Raw genomic sequence first — 17,705 nt, 5'->3', positions numbered from 1 at the left:
CCAAATACTAACCAGGGCTGACCCTGCTTAGCTTCTGAGATCTGACAAGATCAGGCTAGCCTGGGCCATCCAGGTGAGGGCAAACATCCATTACTACTTATTAAACACCATTTTTTTCAGCTGATTAGCTGAGTGCATTGCTAGTTCCCAGGTGGCACAGAAAAGCACAAAATTATATTTATATTATCCCTATCTGACCTGCAACTCTGGTTACTCAGGCTTTATTTATTTGGACTATGACCTGGAAGTTAACCCAATGTTTTATGTTTTGACTTTCTGGACAATATTCTTTGTACCTTATTTCAGCTTCTTTTTTCAACTGATTTTTAAAATGTTTGTCTACTGCTGGAGCCTACCCTTCACACTACTGCTCACTGCTGAGTACTCTTTTCTGTCTGTTGCTGTACATTTACTCTGCAATAGCCCGATCTTCAACAGATTCAGAAGTAGGGATGTTAGTAGACTAACCAGAACAATTTGCTTTTTAAAGAATATTACCTCTTACAATAAATCCTTCAACTAGTCAGAAAACTGTTGCATCTCCAAGACACTCAGCAGTATTTACTATGAGGTGTGGGGTACAAGGGAAACAGTGCACTGGTGATTTGTGTCCATGTGCATTCATGTTCGATACACATGTATCTAGGTGGTAGAATACACACGCATACTGAGCAGTGTATGAAATGAATTGCCTCTTATTCCCGTTTATTTTCCTGTTTATTCCATGTTGAATTTCTATGAAATCCAAAGGTAACATCATATAAAAATGTTATGAAAATTGCACTAGATCTACCTACATCATAACTACTGACTAACTAATTGGTATCACAGACGGCAAATCACTGAGGGTTGCTTTGGACCATTTGATCAATTTTTTTTATGGGAGTGGATCTTAAAACATGGATACAACTGAATGGCTAGGCGCCTGTAAATTTCATGTCACTCACTCCACAGGGAGTCAAATTAACGTGAAAACTGACATGAATTTAGAAGTTCAGAAATGGCATTCATCCAGGAAGAGCCGTACAGATACAACCAACATCTGAAAAGATCTTTAGATTCACTAACCAAAACAGGAGGGGGAGGGGGAGATTGTTTAGTGACTAAATCACAAGTCTTTCCTTGAATTTAATCTATACATTCTAGGTCAGCCACTGTTGATTAGTCTCTTGTTTCAATTATTTCTTGGGTAGGACCTGCCAACAGGTTTTGGTGCCCTAGGTAACCCATAACTTTGGTGCCCTCTCCCCCATTCAATATGGAGAAAAATGAGAAGTCTAGAGATAACATTTTTAAAATGGAAAAAAAATCATTTCAGTCCAGTTTAGTAGTCCTTAAAGCCTGGTGCCCTAGCTCAGCTATCTAGTCGGGCTGGCTCTGGTGTTGGAGACATGTTAATCCTGTATATTATTTTGCACTGATTCGTCAACTGTAAGTGTAGTTCGTTAGAAGCAGCGAACAGGAGAGCCTTTGGCAACTGGATAACTGTTCTTCTGACAAGACATCTATGGAATTAATTTGAGTGTGAACTAAACAAGCAGCAATAATCCCTGCTACAAGATTAAAAAAAGGTAAAGGTCCTCTGTGCAAGCACTGGGTCATTACTGACCCATGGGGTGAAGTCACATCCCGATGTTTACTAGGCAGACTTTGTTTGCGGGGTGGTTTGCCAGTGCCTTCCCTAGTCATCTTCCCTTTACCCCCAGCAAGATGGATACTCATTTTACCGACCTCGGAAGGATGGAAGGCTGAGTCAACCTTGAGCCGGCTTCCTGAAACCAACTTCGGGGTGGTTTGCCAGTGCCTTCCCTAGTCATCTTCCCTTTACCCCCAGCAAGATGGATACTCATTTTACCGACCTCGGAAGGATGGAAGGCTGAGTCAACCTTGAGCCGGCTACCTGAAACCAACTTCCGTTGGGATCAAACTCAGGTCGTGAGCAGAGCTTTGGACTGCGGTACTGCAGCTTACCACTCTGCGCCACGGGGCTACAAGATTACTCTCACTAAATCATCGCTTCAGTTTCTATATGACAAAAATGTCATACATAAAGAAATGTCGTATAGATTTTTCATTCCGATTCCAAAACTCCACTGGAACACAGTGCAGAAAAGCTTCCTGCACTACCGACATAAAATGTGAACAAAGTTCTATTTATATTGGTTCCTGTAGGTTATCCGGGCTGTGTGACCGTGGTCTTGGAATTTTCTTTCCTGACGTTTCGCCAGCAGCTGTGGCAGGCATCTTCAGTGTTACTCCTCTGAAGATGCCTGCCACAGTTGAGGGCGAAACGTCAGGAAAGAAAATACCAAGACCATGGTCACACAGCCCGGATAACCTACAACCAATGAACTCTGACCGTGAAAGCCTTCGACAATATTTTCTATTTATATACTGCTCCAATCTTGATCACTGTCTAAAACCAGCAACTTGTTTTGCTGGCTTTTAATGTTTTATCTAAAAGACTCAGATTTTAGTGAAATCTTTAATTTGGAATCTTTGTACGTTAGTATATGCAGCACCAAATTCCAGCAAAATGTAGGGCAATTTTGGGAGCGCTGGGCAGGTGGGCTCCACAGTTAATTGTGGTAGAACTCTTAGAAAGCTACCTGCTTTCAGAATGTCTCCCCACAGCTTGGAGACCTTCCTAGGTCTTCGTAAAAGTATTCATGTGCTATCGCATGCAGATGATCCCTGTGCAAAGATGCTTAGAACACTGTGTTGACCCAGAGTACATTGTACATGCATGGGAGCATCCGGGAGTTCTGCAGAGGCTGCTATAATTGGCTACTCTGCTCCTTTTTGCTCCCCACTACTTTCTCATTTATTTGTTGTGATTCATTTGTTGTGCAACTCCATTGCTTTTTCTTATTAGTGGCAAGTAGCAGCAAGGATATCCCCCAAGTCTCCTAATGTTCTGTCACTTCGTAGACTTTTTATTTTATTTTGTGGTCGCGTATCACCATTTCTTCTGCTTGAAGATTCATACATCTAGGTTTAAAAGAAAGGGAGAAGGCATTATATCAATGCTAACATCGACATTAATTGTAAAGATTGCCTTTTTAAATAAAACTAAGCCTCCTGCTGTCTTCAGCAGCACTGGTTTGCACCAATTAAGCAGTTTTTTTTCTTATCATAAAGATTTTATTTACAGTGAGGAGAAAAAGTATTTGATCCCCTGCTGACTTTGCCCGTTTGCCCTCTGACAAAGAAATGACCAGTCCATAATTTTAATGGTAGGTCTATTGTAGCTGTGAGAGCCAGAATAACAACAGGAAAACCCCCAGAAACCCAGAAGACAAAAGTCAGAGACTAATGTGCATTATAATGAGTGAAATAAGTATTTGATCCCTTTGCAAAAGATGACTTAGTACTTGGTGGCAAAACCCTTGTTGGCAATTACAGAGGTCAGACGTTTCTTGTAGGTGGCCACCAGGTTTGCACACATCTCAGGAGGTATTTTGTCCCACTCCTCTTTGCAGATCCTCTCCAAGTCAGTAAGATTTCGAGGCTGATGTGTAGCTACTCGAACCTTCAGGTCCCTACATAGATTTTCGATGGGATTAAGGTCTGGAGACTGGCTAGGCCACTCCAGGACCTTAATGTGCTTCTTCTTGAGCCACTCCTTTGTTGCCTTGGCAGTGTGTTTTGGGTCATTGTCATGCTGGAATACCCATCCTCGACCCATTTTCAATGCCCTGGCTGAGGGAAGGAGGTGCTCACCCAAGATTTGACGATACATGGTCCCGTCCATTGTCCCTTCGATGCGGTGAAGGTGTCCTGTCCCCTTAGCAGAAAAACACCCCCAAAGCATAATATGTCCCCCTTCATGATTGATGGTGGGGATGGTGTTCTTGGGGTTGTAGGCAGCATTCCTCCTCCTCCAAACACGGCGAGTTGAGTTGATGCCAAACAGCTCGATTTTGGTCTCATCTGACCACAACACTTTCACCCAGTTCTCCTCTGGGTCATTCAGATGTGCATTGGCAAACTGCAGACGGGCCTGTACATGTGCTGTCTTGAGCAAGGGGACCTTGCGGGCTCTGCAAGATCTCAGTCCTTCACAGCGTAGTGTTACCTACTGTTTTCATGGTGACTATGGTCCCAGCTGCCCTGAGATCATTGACAAGTTCCCCCCGTGTACTTCTGGGCTGCTTCATCACCGTTCTCATGATCATTGCAACTCCATGAGATGAGATCTTGCATGGAGCCCCAGACCGAGGGAGGTTGACAGTTAGGGTTAGGGTTGTCACCTTCTCACCAAGCTGCTTGGCAATAGTCTTGTAGCCCAGTCCAGCCTTGTGCAGGTCTACAATCTTGTCCCTGACATCCTTGGACAGCTCTTTGGTCTTGGTCATGTGGCTAGTTTGGAATCTGATGAATTGATCGCTTCTGTCGACAGCAGAACCCTAACCCTAATCTGGCTGGTTGATAGGGGATCAAATACTTATTTCACTCATTATAATGCACATCAATCTCTGACTTTTGTCTTCTGGGTTTCTGGGGGTTTTCCTGTTGTTATTCTGTCTCTCACAGCTACAATAAACCTACTATTAAAATTATGGACTGGTCATTTCTTCGTCAGAGGGCAAACGGGCAAATTTAGCAGGGGATCAAATACTTTTTCCCCTCACTGTACATATTTTACCTGACTTTTCTCACCAGTGGGGACCCAAAGTGGCCTACAACATTATTCTGTGCTCCAACATTTTAACCTCACAACAACCCTGTGAGATAGGTTAGGCTGGAGTGACTGGCCCAAGGTCACCCAGTGAGCTTCCATGGCAAAGCGGAGTTCACACCCCTGGGTGTCTTAGATCCTAGCTGGAAGCTCTAACCACACTGGCTTTCATACAGTGGCTACTGTTTAATAGTAGCAAGCAGCTGGGCCTGCCAGTGGTTGCTGCCAGGTCTGGCCCCGATTAATCTTCCCTCCCAGATCCTAGTCCAACACTAATCACTATACCATGCTGGCCATAAAGTGAGGAAGTTGCTTAATGCATATAAGCAACAGAGACATATAAGCAGACAGAGAAAAATGTGGCAATCCATCATTATGTAATTATTGAAGGATCAGAGATTTGTAAAAGAATCACACAAAGAAAAGAAGGTATTCTCGATGTTAACAGGTTCCTTTGGCATTTTACAGAATACATTATATCTATCTTTTCCAATCAAAGTAGCAATTCTTACGTGGTAGTATAAATTATATTGTAAGCTGCTTTGGGTCCTCATTGGGGATAACAGCAAGGTATAAATAGGGTGGAATCTAAAGGTGCTCTTCCTCGTGCAGGAAGCATCTTCTGGTTGCTGAAGGGCAGGTTTATACCATGCACTAAAAATTTCCATGAGAAAAGTGAAATCCAGTCATTCTTTGGGTTTTGCAACCTCTTGCCCATGCAGAAGTCTGGGAACCGCTACGGAATTTGCCTATGGTTGCACTGCATGAGCCTTTCTGGGGGCTTTTGTGCAAGCACTGGCAGTATAACATTGTCAGCTATTTTCCTTTCACTCCTGGTTATTGAGCTCCATTCAAAATTTGAACATTTTTGACCATTTTCCTCTAACAGTGTTCCTTGCTATGGACATTTCATTTACAGAGCTGCTGCATGTTGTGTTGCTGTTAAAAACCACAGGGCCAGCTTAAAAACAAACAAACAAAACAGCTGCCAACCCTAGATATCCCAGAACTAATTCCAGCATTTTATCCACAATCTACTGAAATCTGTGAAGGTTATGTGTATTACAAATCATGTCTGTTTTGATTCAAAAGGAGGGGCGATGGTAGTTTAATACATGATTATGTGAAAAAAGAGTATTTGTATATGATTCTGGACTTAACATTAGCGCTTTTTTTTTGCTGTCAAGTCACATTTGGCTTATGGCAACTCTGGAGGGGTTTTCAAAGCAAGAGACGTTCAGAGGTGGTTTGCCATTGCCTGCCTCCGCGTCATGATCCTTGTATTACTTAGAAGTCTCCCATCCAAATACTTGACAGGGAAAACCCTGCTTAGCTTCTGAGATCTGTTAATAGCAAAGCATTAAAAACATGCTGAAAATCTAGATATTAAATGTTAGATTAGTTAAAGTAGGCAAGGCTTAGCGAGGTTCATCTGAAGGATGGTAAGCAACCTAAATCCACATTTTTGTCCATCTGGGAACCATTTCTTAATTCTTGTCAACAGATTTTAAATATATGCTTTACAATGTGTTTTTAATGGTTTGCATGCCTTGTTCTGTAATTTGGTTAGGGTTTTGTAAGTTTATAAAACTGTAAGGAAGGCCGGGGCAGGAACTTTACATTTTTAGCTGCCCTCCTGATAGGCTTTGTCCAGGAGCAGGGCCAATAATTTTTTTTTTACCTAGTAACCCGCTTGGTTTAGAAACAAAAGTCATCAAAGAAGAAGAAGAGTTGATTATTTATATGCCGGCTTTCTCTACCACTTAAGGAAGACTCAAACCGGCTCACAACCACCTTCCCTTCCCCACAACAGACACCCTGTGAGGCAGGCGGGGCTGAGAGACAGTGACTGGCCCAAGGTCACCCAGCCGGCTTCGTGCGTAGGAGTGGGGAAACCCATCCAAACAAAGCCAAGGGAATACAACGCAATCAGAAGCCTTCGAGTACGTTTTATAACTTTTGTGTCAGGATTCTCTTGTGGATCAACGACGTTTTGCCTCATAATTAACGCGTTGGCAAACGCTGACTCTGGCTGCATCAGCAACCGTTATAGCACCAGCACACTCCTGAAAGTTAAAAGAGAAAGTGCCAAAGCAGGACTACAGCTGAACATCAAGAAAACAAAAGTAACGACTACAGGAGAATTACACAACTTTAAGGTTGACAATGAGGAAATTGAAATTGTTCCAAGACTTTCTATTCCTTGGCTCCACCATCAACCAAAAGGGAGACTGCAGCCAGGAAATTAGAAGATTGAGACTGGGAAGAGCAGCCATGAAGGAGCTAAAAAATATTTTGAAGTGTAAGGATGTGTCACTGGCCACCAAGACTAGATGAATTCATGCCATTGTATTGTCGAAGGCTTTCACGGTCAGAGTTCATTGGTTCTTGTAGGTTATCCGGGCTGTGTAACCGTGGTCTTGGAATTTTCTTTCCTGACGTTTCGCCAGCAACTGTGGCAGGCATTTTCAGAGTAGTAACATCTTCAGAGACACTGTCCTTCAGTGTTACTACTCTGAAGATGCCTGCCACAGTTGCTGGCGAAACGTCAGGAAAGAAAATTCCAAGACCACGGTTACACAGCCCGGATAACCTACAAGAACCAATTATGCCATTGTATTCCCTATTGCTATGTATGGGTGTGAAAGCTGGACAGAGAAGAAAGAGGATAGGAAGAAAGTAGATTCCTTTGAAATGTGGTGTTGGAGGGGAGGGTTACGGATTCCGTGAGCTGCCAAAAAAACAAATCAATGGGTTATAGATCAAATCAAGCCTGAACTGACCCTAGAAGGTAAAATGACTAAACTGCGGCTATCGTATTTTGGTCACGTCATGAGACGACAAGAGTCACTGGAAAAGACAGTCATGCTAGGAAAAGTGGAGGGCAGCAGGAAAAGAGGAAGACCCAACAAGAGATGGATGGACTCAATAAAGGAAGCCACAGCCTTCAGTTTGCAAGACCTGAGCAAGGCTGTCAAAGACAGGACATTTTGGAGGACTTTCCTCCATAGGGTCGCCATGAATCGGAAGCGACTTGACGGCACTTAACACACACACACAAACACACTCTCCTGGCCTCCCAAACCGTTGTCCAGACCAGGATTTCCGGCCCTTTCCAAGCCCCGCCTTAGTCCTACAGCGACCTCACGCACGGTTGACGTTCGAAGCTCCGCCTCTTACTCCGGGGCGGGGCTGGACTGAACTATTTTTCGTCCCCCGTCCACCCGCTGTCCCAGAGACTCGCTTCTGTTCCCCCCACCCCTCTCTTTCTCTCTCGCGCTCCTTTTACTGTGAGGGGTGCCGCAGCCCTGCGCACGTCGCGGAGGCGTGGAGTGATGCGGCCCGTGCGGCCTGATGTCAGCGCGAGGCCTCCGCTTGCTCCGCCCGGGTACAGTGACTTCTCTTATCCGGCAGTGGGGGGGAAGAAGGGCGGGAGGGAGGGAGGAAGGGTCCTGTGCGCGCGCGCGATGGAATAACTGCCACATCCCGTTCGCTGCTGACAGTTGAGAACTCGCGCGCGCGCGCGAGAGAGAGAGATGGAATAACTGTCACATCCCGTTCGCTGATGACAGTTGAGAACTCGCGTGCGCGCGCGCTCCCGCTCTGACGCCGCGCCCGAACTTGTCAACGCCTTTTGGCCTGTGGGGAGCCCCTCCCTCAAATACCCTGTGTGCCTGTTGGATGGCGGCTGCTCAGTAGGCCTCAGGGCGAGCGCCGCGCTTCCGGGCTGTGAGGAGGCCGCTCGCCCTCCTAGTGTGGGAATGACGGGGGAAGAATGGAGCGGCCCTGAGCGCCGCGAGGCGGCCCGTCTTGGCCCGCCCCGAGAGCTGCCGGCCCGCCCCTCCCCCGCCACAGTCTAGTGCTCCGGGGTAAAGCGTCGCCGCTGCGATCCGCCCGGTGGTCGGGATGTCCCATTAAAGGCAAGCTCCTCCTCCTCCCCCCCCCGTCTGTCAGAAAAAAGTGCTGTTCATGGAATCATAGAGGTGGAAGGGACCCCCCAGGGTCATCTAGTCCAACCCTCTGCGCAGCGCAGGGAATTTCGAACGACCTCCCCACACCCCCAGTGACCCAGCAAACAAGTTATTATCCGAGGTCTTCAGAGCTTGCTCAGATGAGATACCTGTTGGATGATAAGGAGGGTCGTGTGTCGTATGCTGCGGCAAAATTTTGTCGTTGGGCCATTAAGAAAAGAAACGATTTAGTAAGAAAGAAGGACGGTTAATAACCTTTTATATAAAGTAAAATCATGTGCCGAAGTGAAGGTTTACATAATTTATCTACAGTAGACTGTATAGGTCTGTATAGGTCTCTTATATTTAACTAGTAGAATAAGGGCAAGAGTCCAGTAGCACCTTAAAGACTAACAAAAATATTTTCTGGTAGGGTATGAGCTTTCGTGAGCCACAGCTCACTTCTTCAGATACAGCTAGAACGTGAATCCATCTGTCTTTAAGTGGATTCACATTCTAGCTGTATCTGAAGAAGTGAGCTGTGGCTCACGAAAGCTCATACCCTACCAGAAAATATTTTTGTTAGTCTTTAAGGTGCTACTGGACTCTTGCCCTTATTCTACTAATGCAGACAGACTAACACGGCTACCCACTGTGAATTATATTTAACTAGGTACATGTTTGATTACAGATGTACATAATTTTTACTATTATGGTGGTTTGGAGCGGTGGAGTCTGATCTGGAGAACTGGGTTTGATTCCCCACTTCTCCAGTGAGTGGCGGGGGCTGATCTGGTGAACTGGATTTGTTTCCCTACTCCTACACACGAAGCCAGCTGGGTGACCTTGGGCTAGTCACACTCTCTCAGCTTCACCCACCTCACAGGGTGTCTGTTGTGGGGAGGGGAAGGTGCTTGTAAGCCAGTTTGATTCTGCCTTAAGTGGTAGAGAAAGTCGGCATATAAAAACCAACTCTTCTTATGTAATTTTTTTAGCGTGGATTATTGATTGCATTTTATATAAGTGTTGGTTTAAGACTGTATTTTATACATGTGCTGGTCTATGACCGTAACAACCATAAACTAAACTAAAACTAAAACTAAACCCAGTGACCCATACTTCATGCCCAGAAGATGGCCAAGGCACCCTCCTGCTCATGATCTGCCTACGGTCATAGAATCATAGAATTTATTATCTGGCTGTCACATCTTTATAGTAGTCAAAAAGGGCAAGAGTCCAGTAGCTCCTTAAAGACTAACAAAAATATTTTCTGGTAGGGTATGAGCTTCCAAGGAGCTCAGGGGCTGGCCATGGTTTTATTTATTTATTTTAGTTATTTAAAAACTTTTATTAGCTGCCTTTCTTCCTCTCGACACTCACCATGGCTTACAGTACACATAAAACCACTGTTATAAAACACGAAAAAGACAACAGTTTAAAACCTCAGTTACACCTGCCAATAGCTAAAATGAAAATAGTCAAATGCAGTCCTAAATGCAGTTGGTTCTCTCTTCCTCCCTTTTTCTCACAACAGCCCTGTGAGGTGGTTTAGGCTGAGGGAGTGATTGCCCCAGGGTTACATAGTGAGCTTTATGGCTGCATGGAGATTTGAACTCAAGTCTTCCCAGTCCTAGTCCAACGCAGGCTACTGCACCACACTACTTTTTGATTTATTATTCTGCTTTGCAGCCTACAATTGGCTTTTACAGTACCTCTCAGTAATCAAAAGGCCATGTAGATGACAATTAAAATTCCATTAAGGTTGTCCCTGGGTTAGGGATTCCCTACTTGCTGTGCCCTGACCTCCCTCTGGTCCTATTAATTGTAGTTAGAAACCAGAGGGAAAAGCTCTTAGCTGTGTTGCAGGTGCTACATTATGCCTCTGTGTGAACATTATTTGTTGTCAGTCAGTGACCAGTCTGATTATGATGTGCTTTTATGTAATAATTATAGGATTTTTTGATAGGCGGTGCTTTCTGTTAGACCCATCTGGTCATGCCTTCTCCTTGCTAATTGTTAAATAGTGTAGTATCTGAAAGCTTTCCATCCTATTCCCAATTCAGTAGCCTTCTACTACAAGGTGGGAATTAACATTTCTTCTTCCACTCTTCACTTTTGTATTCTGGATTATTTTATCTAATTTAACTACTATTTGTGATAGTTTACAATCCCTGACACAAATAAGCTCTCCTGCTGCATTTTAAAGCCAACCTTTTATCATTCTTCAACCACCCTGATCTTGAGAACAAAATGATTGCTTAAATGTATGAGTGATAATTTGCAACTGGATAATTAAATCTAAAGTTATAATTTTTATATAAACCCTAAGGAATGGGCCATTAAAATGCATAGGAACTGTCATTAAAACAACAGACCAGGAAGCAACTCTATTTGTATTAAGTGATCTTGAGTGTGCATTAGCGAGACAACATGAGGCTCTCATGTTCCTTTGCTCCAACTGACCATTGTGCAGTCCAGATAGCATTACTTACCAACCACGAACCAACGAACACTTTCTATGGACCAGTGCTCATTTAAGATTTTGTCTAAACTAAATTTTGTGTAGCAGAACAACTCTGCGCTCTCACATTGCTTTAGAAAATGTTGAACCTTGTCTGTATTTTTTGCAGAAAGCTAGCCTGACTCCTATCCCCTCAGTATTGAATGACTTTATGGTAGGTTTTCATTTGCGGTTTATTCTTTCGCGTGGCAGCCGGGAGTGGTATAGCCACGCCGCCACCAAAGAGGCTTCCTGGCCGCTGCAGAGAAGAAAAATCTATTTTTTAAATAATAAATATAAAAAGGGCAAAAAAAGCCCCATTGATATTAGCAGGGCTATGCCACCAAAAAAGGTGGCGTAGCCACTCCACTATGCCGAGGGGCGTTTGCGGGTTGAAAGGGGGGAGGAAACTGCCTCGAGTCATGTCCGCCCCCTGGGAACACCCCAGGAACACCCCCCTCACACTGACATATGCTGCCTCTTCTGGGATTTAATTCCCGGAGCTCCGCTCCACCCAAGCGCCGGCGTAAATGCCCTGTGCGCCGGCGTGTGCCTCTTAACACAGGATAGGTGGGCACTTGCGCCAACCCAGGGTCACTCCGGCTCCTAAGAAGCTTCAATCCCCCCCCCCCCACTCAGGAATGGGCTGTTAATTATTTTTGAAGTTTTTTAGAACATTATGTTTTTGGTCGGTCCTTAGTTTTTTGGTGGTGGGGCCGGTGTTGCTGCTTGTTGTGGGTTCTTGTTGATTTAATTTTGTGTTGTTTATTGTTTTAATTTTATTTTAAATATTGTTTATGGTTTTAAATCTAAGTTGCCCTGGCTGCTTTTAAGTAGAAGGGTGGGGTATAAATTATATAAATTAAGTTAGAGGAACAGAAAAGCTGACAGATGTTAGCATCTTTTTTTTACATACTGCTTAGAGTTTTTCCTCTTAGTAATTTAAAACGGTTTTATAAGGAGTATGGTTGCGTGTTTCAGCTGCTAAGCAGCACTTGCTTTTCTCAACAGACATAACATTGACAGTAATTTTTTTAACGCTTGCTTTGAACTACCTTGCGGTTAGATTTTAATAAGACTAAATGTGGATCTTCATAATTTTAATATTATATGTATTTTCTTTATTGAGACAATTTTTTTACATATACTTTATTAAAATAAAGAGGAGAGTGACTGAGAGGCAGAGAGCGAAAGGTAAATCTACTACTGAATAGATTTTTGGGGAAGCTATAGTTGAGCCAAACCTTGACTGCAAGGAATGAGAGCATGCCTGTGGAAGGAAGTGAAGAGGGCAATGATATTAAAGCAGTGAGAGGAAGATCATTTTAGCAGTTATTTTGTATGGCATAAAGAGGGAAGAGATGATAAAAGGCTGGAGGTTGAAGTTGTGCAAGTGGGAAGGTAGTGCATATGTGAGGAACAATTGCGCAGAAATGGAAGAGAGAAATGGAAGAGAGAAATGTATTTTGGGTTGTTGTAATAGAAAAACTGTGAACTTAGTCTAGTTTAGTTTAGACAGGAAGTAATTAGAGGAAACATGTGCAATCCTATTTCTTTAATAGGGAGGCATGGTTGAATATTGTCCCGAAATCTCATATTTCAATAGTTAATAATAAAATCATTTTTTTATATATATATCAGCCCATTCAATTTTTTTTGTTTATGTAGACATAAATTTAGGAGCCCCGTGGCGCAGAGTGTTAAGCTGCAGTACTGCAGTCAAAAGCTCTGCTCACGACCTGAGTTCGATCCCGATGGAAGTCTGTTTCAGGTAGCCGGCTCAAGGTTGACTCAGCCTTCCATCCTTCCGAGGTCGGTGAAATGAGTACCTAGCTTGCTGGGGGTAAAGGAAAGATGACTGGGGAAGGCACTGGCAAACCACCCCACAAACAAAGTCTGCCTTGGAAACGTCGGGATGTGATGTCACCCCATAGGTCAGGAATGACCCGGTGCTTGCACAGGGGACCTTTACCTTTACCTTTAGACATAAATTTATTTGACCAAATTAGTCTAAACCAGTTTATCAAAGAAGGATCTGCTTTCCCCCCCAAAAAAGGCAATGCACATTTTAGAAGTAAATAAAATGTAACTGATTCTAAATTTTGTCAAGCAGATTATGACAACAATAAACTTCTGATTATTAATTTATTTTGTTGAACTTGGCTTTTCCTTAAGATTTAGCAATACTTTCCAATGAGCAGGGTTTTGTGAAATCCACTTGGTCTTGTGGAATGAATAAGGTATTTGAATGATTGTGCTTTAGCTTTGTTTTGGAATAAGATTCTTGTTCTCTACTGTAAAGACAGCATCTACAGAAAAATAGTATTGTTTCTCATTTATTATCAATTTATCAAATTTTCGGCATGGCTTCATGTGAATATTTAAATCTGGACATTGGGCCCATGGATAGACCAGACAGATCTTTGTACAAACTTGAGAAAAATTCCAGGTTTGCAGAAAAATCTGAAATATAAAAAATATAATACAATAAAAAATTGGGTTGTTTTTTTTAAATGTTCCAAAATAATAGAAGCAGCACCTGTATCGTTAAGAAATGAATGCGCTCTCAGTGGGCATTGTGCTAGGCAACCACAACCATAATGTCAGCCTTTGAGCCTTGATTTCTGTCAGTAAAAGGCTGTGAGGGGCCAGGGCCCTTTCCAGTCCTGTTTTAGCCTTTGAAGGAGGACTCACTTGGGCCAGGCTTGGCAGCAACCACTGGCACACCCTGCTGCTCACTACTATTTCACAGCAGGCACTGCTCAAAAGCCAGTGTGGTGTAGTGGTTAGAGTTTCAGACTAGTATCTCATAGATCCATGCTTGAACCTCCACTGTGTAAGCTCTGTGTGTAACCTTGAACCAGTCATACTCTCCCAGCCTAACCCATGTCATGGTTGTAGTGAAGATAAAATGGAGGTGAGAATGAATCAACCCTAAAAAAGGGGATTACATAGGAACGAATGCTAGGAGCAAAGTATCAACAACCAACTGTGTAATAGGCACAACAAAGTACATTGTCAAACAGAGGATGATAAGACGTGTTATTGTATCTTTAACGACGTAAATACATCAAAGGTACATATCTCAAATCTTCAGGGCGAGTTACATAAGTAACAGGTCTCCCACGATAGAGAAATTTACACAAACATATGAATTGTTATATAAATCCAACTAAAGCCAAGAGATACGATGAGAGCTTCTAATAATAAACATGAGAGCTTCTAAAGTTGAATGGCAAAGACAACGGAAAGTGCCATCTTGTTTCATGTGTCTTCGTCAAGTCTCTCTCATGTTTCCAAATGTACTTGGGAGAAGGTCCTTCTCCCAAGTGCATTAGGAAACATTATGAGGTGGGACTATACAGATGTTGCCCATGTTGGTTTAACTTATTAAGAAGGTATACTTTAGACAGTTTTTTTTCATGTGTATTGGGGAGTGATGTTTGTGAAACAATTTGTATGAGGAGAGACTTGACGAAGACACATGAAACGAGAAGATAGCGCCTTCCGTTGTCTTTTCCATTCAACTTTAGAAGCTCTCATGTTTATTATAACAGTGTAGCAAAGCTGGTTAGAGCTGATTGGGCGTATTTCAATTTTTTAATTTTTGTATTCTTCTGGTTTTGTATATTTTAACCTGTTACTACACTGTTTTAGATTGTAATGGCCTACGGCCTTATACAATAAACTTGACTACATACGCCTACATATAACAGTGAAGCTCTTGGCTTTAGCTGGATTTGCTATAACAATTTGTATGTTTGTGTAAACTTCTCTGTCATGGGAGAGCTGTTATTTATGTAACTTGCCCTGAAGATTCGAGATATGTACCTTTGATGTATTTACATTGTTGAAGATACAATAACACGTCTTATCATCCTCTGTTTGACAGTTTACTTTGTTGTCCCCATTACATAATTGGTAAGGAGAATGATGCAAGCTGCTTTGGGTCCCCATTAGGGAGAATGGTGGGATAAAGCCGAAGATGGGGACAGATAAAAAATGACAAGTTGGCTGGTGATTAGGAAGGAGAGAAGGAAACAGGTAAAGGGAAGGGGCTATGGGGGCTGCCAGAAGGATGGAAAGAAGAAATTGTGGGGGATGGGATACAGGGAGAAATAAGATGCCCCCTGCAACTCCTTTCAGGTCTCCCACCTTTATTCTATTAGATGGAGCTAGTTTAGTGAGGTAGATAAGAACTTCATCTATGAACCAGCGGTGCCCTGGCAATCAGATTACCAGTGAAAGTTCTTATCTTGGAATAATTCCTAGGCATGGGGCTGATTTGTATCGGGACCATGGTGCATGGGGAGATGGAATTTAAGCCTCTAAGAACCATTTTCCTCACCTGAAATGGCCAGGGAAAGGGGGTATGCTATTTTCTTCATTGGGGAAACTCTGGGGCAGCTGATTAGTACACATGTTTTCCTCAGTGGGTCAAATAGTCCCCCCCCCCAGTTGTTTCAGGCCATTTTCCTGATCTGAAACAACCCGAGGGGGGGACTTAAGTTCCCTTTCTGCACATACCACAATTCCTATCCTAACTGGCCCTTTTCAGGAAAAAAACTAGTTTTGGATAGGATGCTGTTAATTGTTGATGTTTTTGTACTCAGTGTTTACAAAGCCAGTGAGTAAAACTAAATTGTAAATATATACCTAGGAAAATTACAGTAACTTAGTAATAATTTTCTTGTGACACAGTCTGCTTAATTTAAACATGATAAAGCCAAGCATCTGGCAGTTCCTGGCATCATAGGTAGTGGCATCCTGGGCTCTCTTGATAGTCCATTTTAGAGGTAGAAGAGGGGTCTGGATGAGCACTATCCATGACAGTGGGATTTTTGAACAGGTCATTGTCAAAGTGGCATGTCAACAAAACTAGACATTGAACAGGTTGCTGTTTAGTTTAACATCTCAACTTAAAAGTCATTATGTGAATTACTTTAAAGACTTGAGAATTTAGTCAGAACTGTTGGCTGATGAAGTGGGCTGTTATTATTTTGGTTTTGTGTCTAAACGAAATGTGAACAAGAACTGATAAATCAGCACAAAAATTATGTTCCCCCCTCTCTTTTCATTCTTCTCTCATGGAAAAATGTACATGGTGGAAAATGCACATGTTGGGTTTTTCGGCCCTGGCTCCAGCCTGGTGGAATGCTCTGCCTAGTAATATCAGGGCCCTGTGGGACCTTAAAGAGTTCCGCAGGGCCTGTAAGACAGAGCTATTCCACCAGGCCTATAACTGAGGATAGCTGCAGGTGTTATCAATACTGACCTCCCTACTCCCCCCCTTCTGTGGTACTAAGTACAATTGCTTTAGCGGGGGTTGGCTTGTCTGCCTGTTTGACACAGCAAGTGCTGTAAAAATTGTGCCATCTGCAATTTTAATGTTTTGTGAATCTTATTTTTTATTGTTTTAAATGTTTTAATGAGATGTATATGTGATTGGAATTTTATTGTTGTTACCTGCCCCGAGCCTGGCCTTGGCTGGGGAGGGTGGTTAGAAATTAAAAAATAAAAAAATAAAAACTGGACAGTCAAAAAGAGAACCTCCTATTTCCTTTTCTATGTACTTATTCTCTTAGAGCGCTCCTATGCACAGTTACACTTTTCTAAGCCAATGTCAGTGGATTTAGAAGCGTGTAACTCTGGCTTAGAAATACACATGGCATTCAAATCCACTGTAAGACATGTACTGTGATAAAATAGTAATGCCTGGTGCACAAATGTCTGCTGCATCTATTTTAAGAGATAGGTAGTCATCTGTTTTGAAGACCAACAGGCTACCACCGTTGCTCCTTTTCATTGGACGCTGAAAATAAACAGTTTAAGAACATAGACAAGAAGTTAATTTGTGGGTATTTGGACAAGTCTTTGTAGAAATATCTTTCTCAAGGTAATTCTGAGGTCATTAAAGCAATACTATAAAGCACAATTCAAAATACTTTTACAAGTTTTCAGTGTACTGTTTTTCATTGTTTTACTAAAATATTGCTTAATTAACAAAATAAAAATGTTAATATATATGTGTGTCAATTTTGCTACATGGTTTCTCAGAATAGAAATTATATTTTAAATAGATATTTTAACATGTGTTAAATTTTAAAAACTCATTCCTCCCACTGATTATGCTAATTCAGCCTTATGTTAATATTTCTGGGCCATGGCAAAGTAGATTCAGATTATACATATTCTGGAGTGCACATTTTTCTAAACATTGCTCTTCATTTTTTTGGTTAAAATATTTTTAGATTGCAAACAATTCTCGCAATGTTATTATCAAGAAAATGTTACCATGTAAACACCCTATCCCTTTCTCTGAACCAAATAATAAAATGCCTTTGTTTGCTTTGTTAATTTTGCTTATTACGGAACTTAGAAAACATGGCCCTTTCGGATCCCTTAATCAGACACCCCAAAACCGGAGGTTTCGAGCCAACATGCAGGCATTACTCACAGGCCCTCAGCAGCGCACCAAGCCTCTCTCACCTTTGCTTTCTGATGGTTCAATAGACACAAAAGTATTTAAAATATTGGTTAAAATTACATCAGGCTATGTGTATAAAGTGTGTAT

The 17,705-nt window shown here is 42.4% G+C and overlaps 1 protein-coding gene across 1 annotated transcript in view; it reads left to right on the top strand.

The window, feature by feature from the left end:
- Nucleotides 1-16,990: 16,990 nt before the first annotated feature.
- The window catches only part of FBXL4 (F-box and leucine rich repeat protein 4), a 45,419-nt gene continuing 44,704 nt past the window's right edge, over nucleotides 16,991-17,705 (top strand). The window contains exon 1 of the mRNA XM_056856369.1: nucleotides 16,991-17,027. The gene's annotated coding sequence lies outside the window, so the exon portion shown is untranslated. The remainder of the gene's footprint in view (nucleotides 17,028-17,705) is intronic.

This window comes from Euleptes europaea, chromosome 10 (assembly GCF_029931775.1).
Source record: "Euleptes europaea isolate rEulEur1 chromosome 10, rEulEur1.hap1, whole genome shotgun sequence".
NCBI lineage: Eukaryota > Metazoa > Chordata > Lepidosauria > Squamata > Sphaerodactylidae > Euleptes > Euleptes europaea.
Note: the sequence above shows the minus strand (reverse complement) of the source record. Positions and strands in the feature narration are given on the sequence as shown.